Source organism: Cryptomeria japonica, chromosome 11, assembly GCF_030272615.1.
Source record: "Cryptomeria japonica chromosome 11, Sugi_1.0, whole genome shotgun sequence".
NCBI classification, from domain to species: Eukaryota; Viridiplantae; Streptophyta; class Pinopsida; order Cupressales; family Cupressaceae; genus Cryptomeria; species Cryptomeria japonica.
The window spans coordinates 505,076,708-505,091,813 of record NC_081415.1 but is presented as its reverse complement, the minus strand read 5'-3'; the positions used below and the strand labels follow the sequence as shown (position 1 = coordinate 505,091,813).

The 15,106-nt window shown below is 33.3% G+C and overlaps 1 long non-coding RNA gene across 4 annotated transcripts; it reads left to right on the top strand.

Moving 5' to 3' along the window:
* The first annotated feature begins 998 nt into the window (after nt 1–998).
* LOC131068353 (uncharacterized) lies at nt 999–13,271 on the top strand. Of its 4 annotated transcripts, none has more exons than XR_009111999.2 (7): nt 1,000–1,401; nt 4,867–5,038; nt 5,595–5,668; nt 9,571–9,657; nt 10,267–10,307; nt 11,122–11,206; nt 12,642–13,271. It is a non-coding gene; the product is annotated as an uncharacterized LOC131068353 (long non-coding RNA). The 4 variants fall into 4 exon arrangements; XR_009111998.2 differs by having other exon boundaries at nt 11,887–13,271; XR_009111997.2 differs by having other exon boundaries at nt 999–1,401; nt 4,867–5,042; nt 11,122–13,271.
* Nucleotides 13,272–15,106: the final 1,835 nt, after the last annotated feature.

Below are 15,106 nucleotides of genomic sequence, written 5' to 3'. Positions count from 1 at the left end.
TGGTATCATTCTCCAATACTAAAATAAAATTAAGTATCATTCTTAAGTACTTAGGTAAAACTAAATATCTCGATGAGTTATGATATCTTCGACTTGGGATACATTTTGTCAAATCTTTTTCTCAAACATTAGTGATGTCCATCTCAAATTCAAAATTTTGCAAGTGTGACTTCCTAGATATTCTACATTCATGTACCTACGTTGTTTCCTTTTCTTTTGACACTTGTACTTTTAGATTTGTATGTTTGGTATTTGAGTATTGTATTTATTCTAATAATGATTTTCACTTGGATTTGTCTATTTGATTAACACTGGATTTGTCTATTTGATCAACACTTAGATTTGCCTATTTTCTTTTAAAATAAATGCATATCAATTGACCTCGTGTACTACACAAATATATGCAACAAATAAACCACTTTTTTCCCAATTATCCTTAAGAGACTCTTCCACATACCAATTGCAGACAAAGATGGGATTGCTAGTTTAAATTTAACTAGGGGAAAGGACCCAGTAGTCGTGCACCCTAACTTCACGCTTCTCAAAATCCTACTTGGAAATTTCGAATCACTCCGATTTTTTTACAGCAGCTTACTTGGCAAGTCCCCTGCTTATAACTAAGGTTTCAGGGCCACATCATCAAATATGATGCCACATCAGCATGCTTTTTGCCAAGGTGTCCAAAACAGCCCCAAAAAAAAGTGAGACCAATAGGCGTGCAAAAGAGACCCCAATAGTTGTGCAGCCAATGTGGCATCACCTGATTGGTTACTTTTTACAATACTAGTACATTTCTTAACAACTATTGGTACATTTCCTAACAACTGTTGGTACATTTCCTAACAAAAATTGATATTTTTTGTTTCAAACAATAGGTTTTATTTGTTCAATTTTTGGAACAAAAGATATCAACAACCCTCACAACAATTGGAACATGCTCAACTACTGGGTCCTTTCCCCTATTACCGTTGAAAAAAGCTAGAAAGCACCCTACTTTAAATATTGCCGTTTAAAAAAACAGCAGAGAAAGCGCTCCTACCGTTAAAAAAGCAACCCGCTCATGGCTTTCCCTTCCTATCTATTCTCTGTTCCTGCAAGTGAGGGCTTCTCCAAGAGTGATGGCGCCCCATGCTTCAAGATTTCCTCTGTTTAATTTGCCTGTTTGTTTCCTGCCAATCCTCTCGCCCACCTGGACAAGCCCTTCTCGTGGATTGGCGATGGCGACTTCCACTGAATCATCTGCGGAGGAATGTTTTCCGACAGTGATGATTCCGCAGTGTGATTTTCTCAACAGAATGCGCCATGCTTCAAGATTTCGTCATCAAAATGCGCAATGCTCAGTGTGATTTCCGATGTCCGCATCTGCTCTGACGCCGCACAGCTCATCTGCGGAGGATTGTTGTAAGTCTCACATACTCAGCGTCTCCAAAGGAATTCTTGAGTATAATTACTTAAATTCATGTGCTAGTTTTCTCCGCTTTCCTCTTTCATCTGGTTAATGGATATATGTTTTTGACAAGGTATTTTTTAATTTCAAAGAACATAGATTATATTTTATGACATGGATAATGTAATCATATTTTATTTTTATGACATGAATGTTAACTTGGTCAACAGAGAACAAAGGATTCTGTTGAGCAATAGCATTTGTGACATTCTAGCTCATCTCTGTACTGATGGTCTGCAATCTAGGATATCTTATGCTTGCCTTGTTTGCTTGTCAGGATCTCTGTTACCATTTTATTAGTTTTTTAATATTAAATTTATGTTTGGCAGTAATTGATGAAGTTGGTCTGCAATCTAGGATATCTTATGCTTTCCTTGTTTGCTTGTCGAGTCAACTACTTGGGCACCTAGCTGAGTCATCCCCTGCTTCTGCTTCTTGAAATGTTGATCCATAGTGGAGGTTGAAGGCAAGGACTTGATTGCTCCGAATTTATTCAGCCGAAGATGTTCCTAGATACTCGCAAAAGCGGGTGACTTGATCAAATTGCCCTCTATATCTTCTCACCTACCTTCCAACTCACCAATCGATCCCTATATGCTTGCAACATGCATCACTCCTCCAAACTACCATGATTACGCCCTCCCTGATTTTAGGTCATGTGACAACTGGCTTGAAGACGATTAAATCCCTTAAGAGGGCGTAGGAGATTCCCTAATACTAGTAGCTGCCATTTGTGTGATTCACTAAAGCATCTTTCTCCCATGTTTTCAGCACATCTTGTTCATTTGATTCCCTACTAGGTCGCTGTCAAGTTCAGTCTGCTATTAGGTCTGTCATCCCTATCCTTCAAACACCAACAATTCTTCATGAGAGCTTTAGTGACTATCATTGCACCTTACTGTTACATAGTGCATGGTTTTTTTATATTCACCATCCTACTGTCATGCCTCTACCATATATTTTTTTCATTTATCTATTAAATGTTTTCCCCTTATATCAGTGTTTGGGCCTCGATACAATTTTATACTATATCTGCATCATAGAAACTATCCGCCTTTTCCAACAGTCCATAGAATTTGAAGAAAGAACTCTCAGACTTTCTCTTGCTACTGTTTTCCCCTTAGTGTTTGGGCCTTGATACAATTTTATACCACAGATGTATCATAAAAACTATCCTCCCTCTCCAACAGCCCATAGAACTTTAAGAAAGAACTCACAGACTTTCTCTTGCTACTGTTATGTATGAAGTGTATTTGTCTTAATGAGGATTAGGTCTCTAGGCTGCCACTATATGCCTAGCAAGGTCTGTGAATAAAAAATTAATGGAACTCTTATCCTCTTGAAATATGCTCTGTCATTTGTGGCTTCTTGACCCAGACTTTGTCAAAATGCTATGCCCTTGACCTATAATCTCTGATTTGCAAAGTAGCTCACCATCATGAACCTCTACTACCATTTTGGATTCTGATTGCTTTTGATTTCTAACTTTCTTTCCACTAACCCTTGTGCTTGTTTTATGATCCTTGGAATATTACGCACCATTATTTATTACTGTCATCCACATGGCCATTATTTAATCTGGTTTAATTTATCACTTTGTTATTTAATCTATCAATGGCCCTGTCATATGCACTAAACCACCTCTACATATAGTGTTTTGACCCATATTTCTCATACCTTCATAGCAGGTTTGTTCACCATCATGGTTCATTTAACAGTGTTTTCCATCATGGTTCATTTAACAATGTTTTCCAACCATGTTTACCATATCAATATTCATCATTTTGGTGTGCACTCAGACATAGGGGTTCTAAAGAGAAGTTTGACAGTGGTACTTGCTATCTTTTCTCGTTGTCTTCTATACTCTCATTGATTATTGAAAGCTTTGGCCTCTGTCAAATGTCTTTCATGATGCACTCCACAAGTCCAAGTACGTTGTCACTGATCCTTTGTCGTACTTAATCTTTTCAACTGTCATTGTCTTGGTCATGCTCTTTGATTTCAATGTATCATGATGGATATATAACCTCAGTCAAGGCTTATTGATCTGAGCATGGCAGACTCCTTACTTTAGGATTTTCAAGGTTCAAACTCTTGCAAAGACTATCACCCTTGTATTTTAAGGATATTCTAAGGAACTAACTGTACTATATAAATGAAATACCAAATTAATGATTTCTACCATCTAGAAAGTTTGTCCATTATTATTTGACATGAGGACTATCATCTTTGTGCCCTTGTTCATTGAAGATGTTCATGACTTGTTCACAGTCCACCCTATGATGCTTTGTTCATAGCTTGATACTGCCCCTCTAAAATTTATCAAAGCATTATAATTGTACTTATGAAATTCATGACCTACCATTCTACGATTCATGTACTAAATTGAACCTCTTGCTTTTCACCGTTGTATAGTCTCTTTTATTGATAATAAAACAAAATTCAACATAAAGACTCACAGAAGATTTTTATATTTGACGGAGGCAAAAAAATGTTGACAAGGGTTTTAATAATCCTAATGGGAGGTTTAACAGTATTAACTATTAAGGACTTCAATCAAACCCTATTTCTATGATTCATACCCTTTTTTATGGAGGTTTTCCTTAGCTAGGGTTGGGACTTCACCCTTGACATTCTGTAGACTACCACCTTACGGGTTTACTCATTGAGGTGCCTATGAATGATCTTTTAAATGTCCTCTTGAAGATTGCTCTGCTACCTTGCTTCTTGTAAGCTTTGTCATATGTGACTTCTTATAACCCTTCTATAAAACTGATATTGTTAGAACCCTGTCTTCAAACACATTAGATTGTCAAGCAACCAATCTTAGCACCTGTCTTCCTTATTATCAAGCCATATGTCCCTCTGTTACTTATCTTGATATTAAGAGATCTGCCAACCAGAATAATGTATGTTATGGAATTTTCTTCATAATGATGACACAAGATCTTTGATCATAGAACCCTTCTATAAAATTAATATTGTTAGAACCCTGTCTTCAAACACATTAGATTGTCAAGCAAGCAATCTTAGCACCTGTCTTCCTTGTGATCAAGCCATATGTCCCTCTGTTACTCATCTTGATATTAAGAGATCTGCTAATCAGAATAATGTATATTATGGAATTTTCTTCATAATGATGACACAAAATCTTTGATCATAGGACTCTTGAACAAACTTTGGATATGGTTCTGCCCTTTAGCAAGGTTTTTCATACATTATTTATCACATGGTTTGAATGTTCATTATAACAAAGATTCTGTCACTCCCTTAAGACCTCATGAGAAATATATCTTGGGTGGGAGATAGCGGGGAGGGGAAGAGAGGGGGAGTTCAACTAATCTAGATCAATCTGCTTTGTGGCTAAAATTTATTTAATTTGAGATGTTATCTTGTCTAAATTTTTTATTTTCTAACAGGGCTGATTTGGGAAAAGAAGAACCAGTACATATATTAGCTTATTATGGTAGCTGTGGAGCAGCAAAATTGCAGAGATAGAAGAATGCTTAGCCAATATAAGAGAGGGCAGAAACCATGTTACTGAAGCTTAAATTTCTGGGGATGGTGTAGCTCCAGGAAGACTGCAATAATGTAGGTAAAATATAAAGTAGGCATTATGCTACATAAGTTAATTTAATTCCTCATTGCTTTTTGGGAGTACGTAGATGATACAAGTTCTTGATTGCAAATTGAATATTCAATGTCCAATAAATAGGTGAGTGAATCTTGCTGAAGTGGTGTTTTAAAATAAATTAAAATTTATTGTGAACTTTAATGTATATATTATTAATTGGAATGTTAATATACAATTTTTTTGTTGCATTTACATTGTTGTTAACATTTTGATTGTTGAAGTCAGATTCACTTCAATGACTTAATGAATGTTTAGAAAGTTCTGTTTACATCAAGTTCTATTTTGTTGGTTTATTTGTCCATCATTCTATGTTTATTGCTTTCTTTCTTTGCTGTCATTCTATTTTTGTTTGGCATGGCCATGCCTCCTCTATTTTTATTTTGTCTGTGAGTTTTACTTTGATACGTTTGGAATGTGTTTTTCTTTTGTATTTTTATGCGTAGATTGTTTTTAAAAAGTTTTATTGCTAGGTATTTTGTATTTGTCTTCTTATTGTGGGTGATGATTGTTCAGGCAGCAGTGATGACAAGGAGGAGGAGGTGAAATGAAGCAGTACTAAACATCACAAGCACCGGGTAATACAACAGGTACCAACATTTGAATTTGTGTATCACAAGAACGGAGAACCACATTTGAATTTTTATTTGATTATAAATTAATATCTTGACAGCCTTTTGTTTATTTAATTTATACTCTTAAAAATTGAATTTCAAAAATCTAAATCTAATGTTTTGCTTACCCTAATTAATCTAGTTCTTTTATCCATAAATCTGCATAATCCAGAATAGCCTCGGGTTGGGGATATGTATCATAGGGATTTTTGAGTTTTTCTTACATTTTTATTCCTTTTTCCCTGTTGACTCTTGCTTTTCGTTACTCAGTCACGTTGATTCAAGGTTTGGGTATATACATTACGGGCATTATTTAGTTTTCCCTACACCTTAGTTTAGTTTTCACAATTGTCTATTACTTTTCTTTAATCTGCCATACTGATTTGGGTTGATATAATAGGGATATTTTTGAAGTAAATTCTGGTGGTTTATTTTCACAATTTTACATGGTTTGAATTGTTATTTTTGTTTTGAGGGGAATATGTTTGTTAAAAAATGTGGGCATTATGGACAGTCCAAAAGCAAAGACTGCATGTGCCAGATCCGAAACTTTCTTCAATTTAAAAACATTGTTCAAAATAGACCTTTCAATTTAACATCTGGATCGAGTATGTGCACACATTTAGGGGTCACTCCTGCCCTCTGAGGAGGAGACAGTAGAAAACAAAAAGCAAGGGGTTGCTTACCTGAGTCATTTGAAGAAGGACGACCCTTGATAATGAAGCAAGCAGCGTTTTCAAATTTCGTCTTGCATCTTTGAATACTTCAAATTCTATAAAATTGCATGAGTGTAAGGTAATGGTCTTATAAACCGTTTTGAACCTTCTGGTCTCAAGGGTGTGAATAAATTGATATCATTTCTCTAGTCTATCAAAATACTATCATGGGTCTAATAAAAAACTTACCAGATCAGCTAAGGATTTACCATCCATCTACAATCTTAGATGTTCAATAAGTGCGATTAAAAATTTCAAGTTTTTATATAGTCTATCAAAATGTTGTTACCAGTCTCTTTAAAATCAAAAGCAATGGAAATGACCAAAGATTATTTCTTAGGAATTTCCGCTGAGTTTGGAAACTGGGACAACACTACTATAAGTGCACCATCTTACTTTTTAAACGATCAAAACTCAAACTACTTAATCGACTTAGAAATACTCAGCATTGCTCGCTAACAGTAAAAAAAGACCATTGCACTAGAGTACTGGTTTTCCATGCTAATTTTTTTTGTAAATTAGCTAAAGAAATTTGATATTTGTCAATGAATAAATCATTGGATTAGAAAAAGTGATTATTGGAAGCTTTAATTTATTCTACAAATTAAGCCATGCAATAAATGGGATATAGATTTTGTAGGACTGTTAGAGATTGGGATAATGGTTTTGTAGAAGCACCTGTTTTGGGCCTTGGCTAAACATTCGTAGGTAGAATATATTGGTTTTATCAAATCTGCTACAGAGCTGTTTACTGTGTGGGCAGAAGACCAATTTGTAAATATAGAATCTCCAACTTTTATAGCTATTTTTATTAAGAAGTTTTAGATGTCCTTCACATTTAACAAGTGGGACAAACTTTGGGAACCGATGCTGTGCAGTTCTTACGATGGACTTTTCAATAAAATAATTTCATAGATCCATTCTTCTCTGAGCAAATGACCAATCAAACGTCTAATTAGATCCTCTATTTTTAGCACGGGATAAAGGCATGGGATCAGGAAGGTCTTTTGCTATGTATCTTGAAAAAGTTCTTTGCCATGCCAAAAACCTATTAGTTCTTTGTTTGAAAAGTTCTTGACATGAATGCCTTGGCTAAACATTCGTAGGTAGAATATATTGGTTTTATCAAATCTGCTACAGAGCTGTTTACTGTGTGGGCAGAAGACCAATTTGTAAATATAGAATCTCCAACTTTTATAGCTATTTTTATTAAGAAGTTTTAGATGTCCTTCACATTTAACAAGTGGGACAAACTTTGGGAACCGATGCTGTGCAGTTCTTACGATGGACTTTTCAATAAAATAATTTCATAGATCCATTCTTCTCTGAGCAAATGACCAATCAAACGTCTAATTAGATCCTCTATTTTTAGCACGGGATAAAGACATGGGATCAGGAAGGTCTTTTGCTATGTATCTTGAAAAAGTTCTTTGCCATGCCAAAAACCTATTAGTTCTTTGTTTGAAAAGTTCTTGACATGAATAACTTGCGTTTAGGTTACTTTAAGGACCTATATAGGTTGAAAGCCTATGATAAAATTATTGATGAGATCTATAATCAAGTTGATCATGTAAAATCACTAATGACAAGGAATTTGAAATAGCTGCATATAAAAATAGATTGGTTGATAGTTGATACAATCATTCTTGGCATGAATAAGTTGCAATGAAATGCCTCTAAGTCAACTATCATCCACAATTGCAGCTTGTCTCAAGTTTTGAATAGTTTGATGTAATGGCAGAATATTTCATATTGTTGGCAGCACTAGAATTATACCTGGAGTGTAGAAGATGACTATTTTTCATGAAATATAGTTGAAATAGAGATTGTCAAACTTTATGACATACAATTATTGAAGATCAAAACCAGAAATTTGTCTTTATCGTTTTATTGGATTGAATGGAATGAGGAAACTCTCTTTAGTATGTTTGATTGCCATAGGCCTCACTGGAGGACTCCAATTGCTTGGCAAGGCATCCAATTTAGGAGATCATGTGAAACAAGGTAAGTAACCAGGATGGATAAAGTAGAACATCATCAAGTTCGAATATGGGAGTTGGAGGTTTTTGCCAGTAAGAGGGATCAAGAGATATCTACATTAAATCATTGCATAGCTAGGCTCAAAGATAAAATTATGAATACAAGACTTTTGCACATATTCAAATATTTAGGACCTTGCTATATATTTCAAGCTATGGAATGGGTGAAAAATCACAACAATAATATCAAAGGAAAGTTTATGTTCCAGTTGTTCTTAAGGTCAACTTTTCTAGCAAAACTCACACTGCCTATCTGGAATGTCATGTCCCCTTACTACATTTTGAAGTCATTCATTACCCAGGATCCATATGATTTTAAAACTTGAAACCATATAAATTACACTAGAAGTAGACAAATTGAAAATAATATGGGGATCATATCGAGGCTTGTTGAAGATATGAGGCCCCAATTGTTGTGATGGAAGTTTTAATTAGTCGGGCCACTTTTAATCATTCATTCATTAGTTCAAAAGAGACCAACCATCTAATTGAAGATCTAGACAAGTTGGGAGTGATGGACTTATGGATGCTTGAAATTTATTATCAATGGTTGATTTCTCATTATGGAGGACATATCTTAGCAAGCCTGTATCAAGTACAGGGATCATAACTTTTGGTTCTAATGTGCTTATGAGAGACGTTAATGAACTTGTCTGTAAAACGAGAGAATGTGAAAAACACATCATAAAAATAAATGAAGACATTAAATTAATATCAATTGAACACAAGCAAGTTATTGGTTTGCTTCTAGAATTTACAGTTTATTTTTTGATCAACACTTTGATCTCTTAACTTTTTTAGTATTACAGATACTTTCTACCTTTTAATAGTAAATCTTGTGTTCAACATTTACAGGAAAATTGTAATACTACAATTTGTTTCTGTACATATTTACTAGGAAAACTTCAAGCACATTTTTTGTTCTAAGTCCAATTTTTTTTTGACTGTCTCTAATATCTAAGCAATCTTTGTGGCCTTTTTTCTTTTTTTGGTTTGCATAAAATTGATTTCAAGGTATTTTGATTTGAATTCGATCTTTAATTTTATTTTTATTGAAGTTCTTGTCTTATACTTTTGTTTTCATTATTGCAGTATTCTTATACTTTTGTTTTCATTATTGCAGTATTAAAGATAAGGATGATGATGAGGAAATAGCCAACAAACTATGGAAAGCTATAAAAGTCTGCTTATCTGAAGTCTCAAATAAACAGTAAGTACCCTTAGCCTCCTTTACCCTCCTTTACCCTTTTCTATTTGCTGAAGAGCTTGATAAGTTTGATTATTAATCACATGTTAAGCTACCACTTTGAAATTACTAAGAAAATTTAAAAGGAAGACATTCATGCTTATCTCAGAATGCATAGCATAAAAGTAGTAAGTAAATAACTGTAAGGTTTTATCTGCTTGGTGCACCTTAAAAAACAGTATACTGCATTCGCAAGTTGCTAATATTTAGATGTACTGCTTGAAATCAAAGGCCATTCAAGTATATCTGACATCAGAAGCAAAGGCTGCTACCTTTCTTCTTTACTACTCAGTTTTGTACTTATTCAAGTAGATCGTTTACAAGTTGCTTTCAATATGTAGTTGACACGTGTAATGTCAAATCTCAATTTGGCAAGGTCTTCAAATTAACATCACTAGATTTAAAAAAAAAAAACTTAATGCTAAATGAGTGTTAAATTCTGTACTTCTGTACTGCCATCCACATGGCCATTATTTCATTTGGGTTAATTTATTACTTTGTCATATACTCTGTCAATGACCCTGTCATAAAGGCAATGTTCAGCTCATCCATAACGTTCAAAATCTTCTGCAGAGGAATGTTGCAAGTCGCACATACTCGATGCCTGGACAGAGGTATTCTTTTGTATAATTACTTCAATTCATATGTGCTCATTGTTTCCTTCTTTCTGTTTCATCTGCTTAATGTATATATGTTTTTGATAAGGCAAATTTTAATTTCAAAGAACATAGAATTATATTTTATGACATGTAGAATGTAATCGTATTATATTTTTATGACACGAATGTTAACTTGGCCAACAAAGAACAAAGGATTCTGTTGAGCAATAGCATTTGAGACATTCTAGCTCATATCTTTACTGATGGTATGCAATCTAGGATCTCTGTTACCATTTTTTTAATTCTTTAATATTAAAATTATAATTGGCAGCAATTGATGAAGTTGGCCATGCATATGCTGGCAATCTCATCGCTTACATATGTATATAATATGTATGAATTGCTCATTTATATTTTATGTCAGGCATTTCGGAATAGCTCTTGTTTGTTTGTTCTTGACTATGTTTGTTATAGAGGTAAATTGAAACAAATTGCATTTAAACCCAGTTGAGGCAGCATTGGTTTAGATGTAGTTGTTGGAGGCATCTAGGTGTGGCTGCTGCAGTGTCTCCTAGTCGTCCACAATTGTAACCCAGTTATATATATGAGGCTTACCTTTTTTTAAGATGACAAATACTATGCTGATGCTGTATTTCTAAGGTTGAGGAACATAAGTCATATCTATGGTAAATAGACAAAACAAATTACTTCTCTAGAAATCTTTCTAAAAGTATTTAGTCTGTGAATAAACTTTTGAAAGTTTTAGAGCATGCACAAAATAGGTGATATTGCTTGCCCTTAGTCCTGACAGACCATGACACTATGGCAGGGGTGCCAGCAACCTTGGAAGCTGCTCTCAAATATGGTATTAGAGTAATTCCAGGCTTTGAAATCAGCACAATTCTTACATCAAGGTTAGCCAATTTCTTACTTGTCTATATCTAGGCATATGTCTCAAGATTACATATTAGTTGAAGCTTTATATTTCTCTCCCCTACCATATTAGTTGAAGCTTTAGATGTCAGTTTTATTTCACCAGAGAACTATTAGTGGAATTAAATCCTTGCAACGAACAAGAAAAGTTATTGTGAGCAATAAACTCTTTGTATGAGAGTGGGGACCAAATTTTGTATCATATTTGATCACATAAACCGTTTTATCTGGTCACATGGTGTATGTACATTTGAGCTCTTTTTATGGATCAAGTTATTGGATCATTTTTCTTGTTCACCTGGCTTGGTTACTCCGTTAGAAAGGAAAGCACCGAGAGTCAGACAATTTTTGAACTCTTTCTACTTTTTTGTTTTTTATTTTTATAACTTCAAAATAAATAAAGCTGGGGCATTGATATCTAGAAGTCAAAAATCTGCTTTGAGGCTAAAATTTATTTAGCTTGAGATGTTATTTTGTCTAAATTTTTGTACTAAGAGGACTGATTCTGGAAAAGGAGAACCAGTATATATTAGCTTATTACAGTACCAGCAAAATTTGCAGAGATAGAAGAATGCTTAGTCAATATTAGAGAGGGCAGCAACCATGTTACTGAAGCTTAAAGCTCTGAAGATTGAAGCATGTGTTAAATGCATTGTTGCAGATGGCGTAGCTTCAGGAAGACTGCAATTGTTGAGGCTTCACATTCAGTAACTTAACGAATGTTAAGAAAGTTTTGTTTACATCACATTCTATTTTGTTGACTTCTTTAACTATAATTCTATATTTTTTTTTATCTTTCTTTGCTGTCATTCTATTTCTGTTTGGCATGGCCATGCCTTTTCTGTTTTTATTTGTCTGTTGAGTTCTACTTTGATATGTTTGTTATGTGTTTTTCTTTTGTATTTTTATTGTAGATTGTTTTTAAAAAAGTTTTATTGTTATTTTGTATTTTGTCTTTTTGGTGGGTGATGATTTGTCAGGCAACAGTGACGACAAAGGAGGAAGAGAAAAGAAGCAGATCTAAACTAATTCCTCTTTAAAATTGAGTTGAGGAATTAGTAATTTTAAAGAGGATTGTGTAAACTAATTCCTCAACTCAAATTTGAAAATCATTGCAAAATACGACATAATAATTCTCTACAGCAATAGCTCATGTCATGGCTAGAAAAACCAACTGCCGACATGTTTGGATTTATGGATGCAACATATAGCTGGGCAATGCTTATAGTTTCTTGTATTTTATTTTATTCTTGTGTCTTATTTATGTGGCTTAGTTATAAGGGTTAAACCTACTTCCAATGAAACACTATGGTAGGACTCTTGTTGCATGCTTATAGTTCCCTGCATTTATTTTATTTTGTTCGTGTCTTATTTATGTGACTTAATTATAAGGGTTAAAGCTCATCTCCAATGCAGCACTATGGTAGGACGCTTGTTGCGGTATTGTGCTAAGCAGCAGAGTGTCTTTGTGCCATTGTTGATCACTTGTAATTCCCTTGGCTTTCCCATTAATCAAAAATGGGATTTCACCTTACTTGGTGCTTGCGAAGTTACCACCCATTTGTAGTTGTAGTAAAACTAGTTTATAATAATTTTTTAAGTAATAAATCAACCCAATTAATATTCTTTGTGATTCTCGGAGAGGAGCCACATACTGATCGAGTGTGTGCAACACTGGATAATGTCTGGATCCAATCGATGTGCTAGAGGCAATTGGCATTCTTTGATTACTATATTCATAAACCTTTGCCTTGTCTATAGAGTGATATCTAGAGTGCAGAGGGATGTCTAGAGTTTCTCAATTGTTATTGCAGTCAATGCAAAGCAAATTATAATTTTATTATAGCACTTTTGAATTATTTGCTGAAATCGTTCAACTTATTTGTAAATCGAGATGTGCAGTCAATGCAAAGCAAATTTTAATTTTATTGTAGCACTTTTGAATTATTTGCAGAAATCGTTCAACTTATTTGTAAATCGAGATGTAAATGAAATTTGTTTAATAAAAATAATTTATTTTGGAGGGGTTGAATTGGCCTCCTCCTCAAGCCTAATGTTTCTGTGTTGATTTTTATATTATTTTTTATTGTATAAGTTATTTTATTTTATTTTTGAACAAGGTATATGTGAAGTGTATGTTTTAACAAGATATGTGTGAATTGAAATAATGTTGCATGGAATGTCTTTGAACTTTAGCATTTATTTCGTATATATTTGAATAGTGTATTTGAACAAATTATGTGTGAAACAAACAAACTATATGTTAAATTTGTTTTAGCTTCGACAACCACTTTGTTGCATTTCTACTTCAGCATGTGTGAGTTTGAATTTTTATGTTCATCTTATATTAAAAATGTACTAACTTTGAAATTCACCTATGCTGTATATTTGAACTATGACAACTCACATTTGTTATATTTGTACTTTGACATGTTTTAAGTATTTACTTTTTTGTGTTGCTGAAGTTATTTGTATTTTGACATGTTTTAACTTCGACAACCACTTTGTTGCATTTCTACTTAAGCATGTGCATGAGTTTGAATTTTAATGTTTATCTTATATTAAGAATGTCCTAGCTTTGACATGTTTAACTTAAGTGTTTACTTTTTGTAAGAATTTTTCAAATTGGGCATGCATCACTTTTGTGTGTTTGTATATTTAAGCTTTAACATTTACTTTGTATTTGTGTGAAGTATTTGTTTGAACAAACTACATGTGCATTGTGTCAAATGTGTTTACTTTTTGTGTTCTTGTAGTTTGGTATGTTTGAACTATGTTTTTGTATGTTAAAGCTTTAGCTTCGTATATGTGTGAAATATTTGTTTGAACAAATTACATTGTGTGAGATATGTTTTAACTTAAGTGTTTACTTTTGTTTTCTTGTAGTTTGGTATGTTTGAACTATGTTTTTGTATATTTAAGCTTTAACATTTACTTTGTATTTGTGTGAAGTATTCGTTTGAACAAACTACATGTGCGAAATGAACAAACATTGTGTGAAATGTTTTCTAACTTTAAGTCTTTACTTTTGTGTTCTTGTAATTTGGTATGTTTGAACTATGTTTTTGTATATTAAAGCTTTAGCTTTGTATATGTGTGAAGTGTTTGTTTAAACAAATTGCATTGTGTGAATATGTTTTAACTTAAGTGTTTACTTTTGTGTTCTTCTAGTTTGGTATGTTTGAACTATGTTTTGTATATTATAAAGCTTTAGCATTTACTTTGTATATGTGTGAAGTGTTTGTTTGAATAAACTGCATGTGCGAAATGAACAAACTACATGTGTGAAATATGTTTACTTTTTGCTAAAACCTTTTCAAAGTAGTTTGGTATGTTTTTTTAACTATGTTTTTGTATATTTAAGCTTTAACATTTACTTTGTATGTGTGAAGTGTTTGTTTGAACAAACTACATGTGTGAAAGAACATTGTGTGAAATATATTATAACTTTAACAACCATTTTGTTGTGTTTGTACTTTGACATGTGTATGTGTATGTTTGAATAAACTACGTATGAAATATGTTTTAATTTGGACAACTATTTTGTTGTGTTTGTACTTTAACATGTGTGTGTATGTTTGAAATTTCACATTCATTTTGTGTGAAGAGTGTATTAACTTTGACAATTACATATGGTGTATCGTTGAACTAGTGTGGAAAGTGTTGAACTTTGGGATTCACTTTGTGTGTGTGTTTGTACTTCGACATAATTGAAATTAGTGTTTACTTCGTGTGTGTTTGAAGTATTTGTTTTGTGAAACATGTTTATATTTGTTATGTTTGGATAAACTCCATGTGTTCAAATAAATTTGCATGTTTATTTCATGTGTGGTTAAACTATGGCATGTGTTTATTTTTTGTTTTGTGTGAAATATGTTACT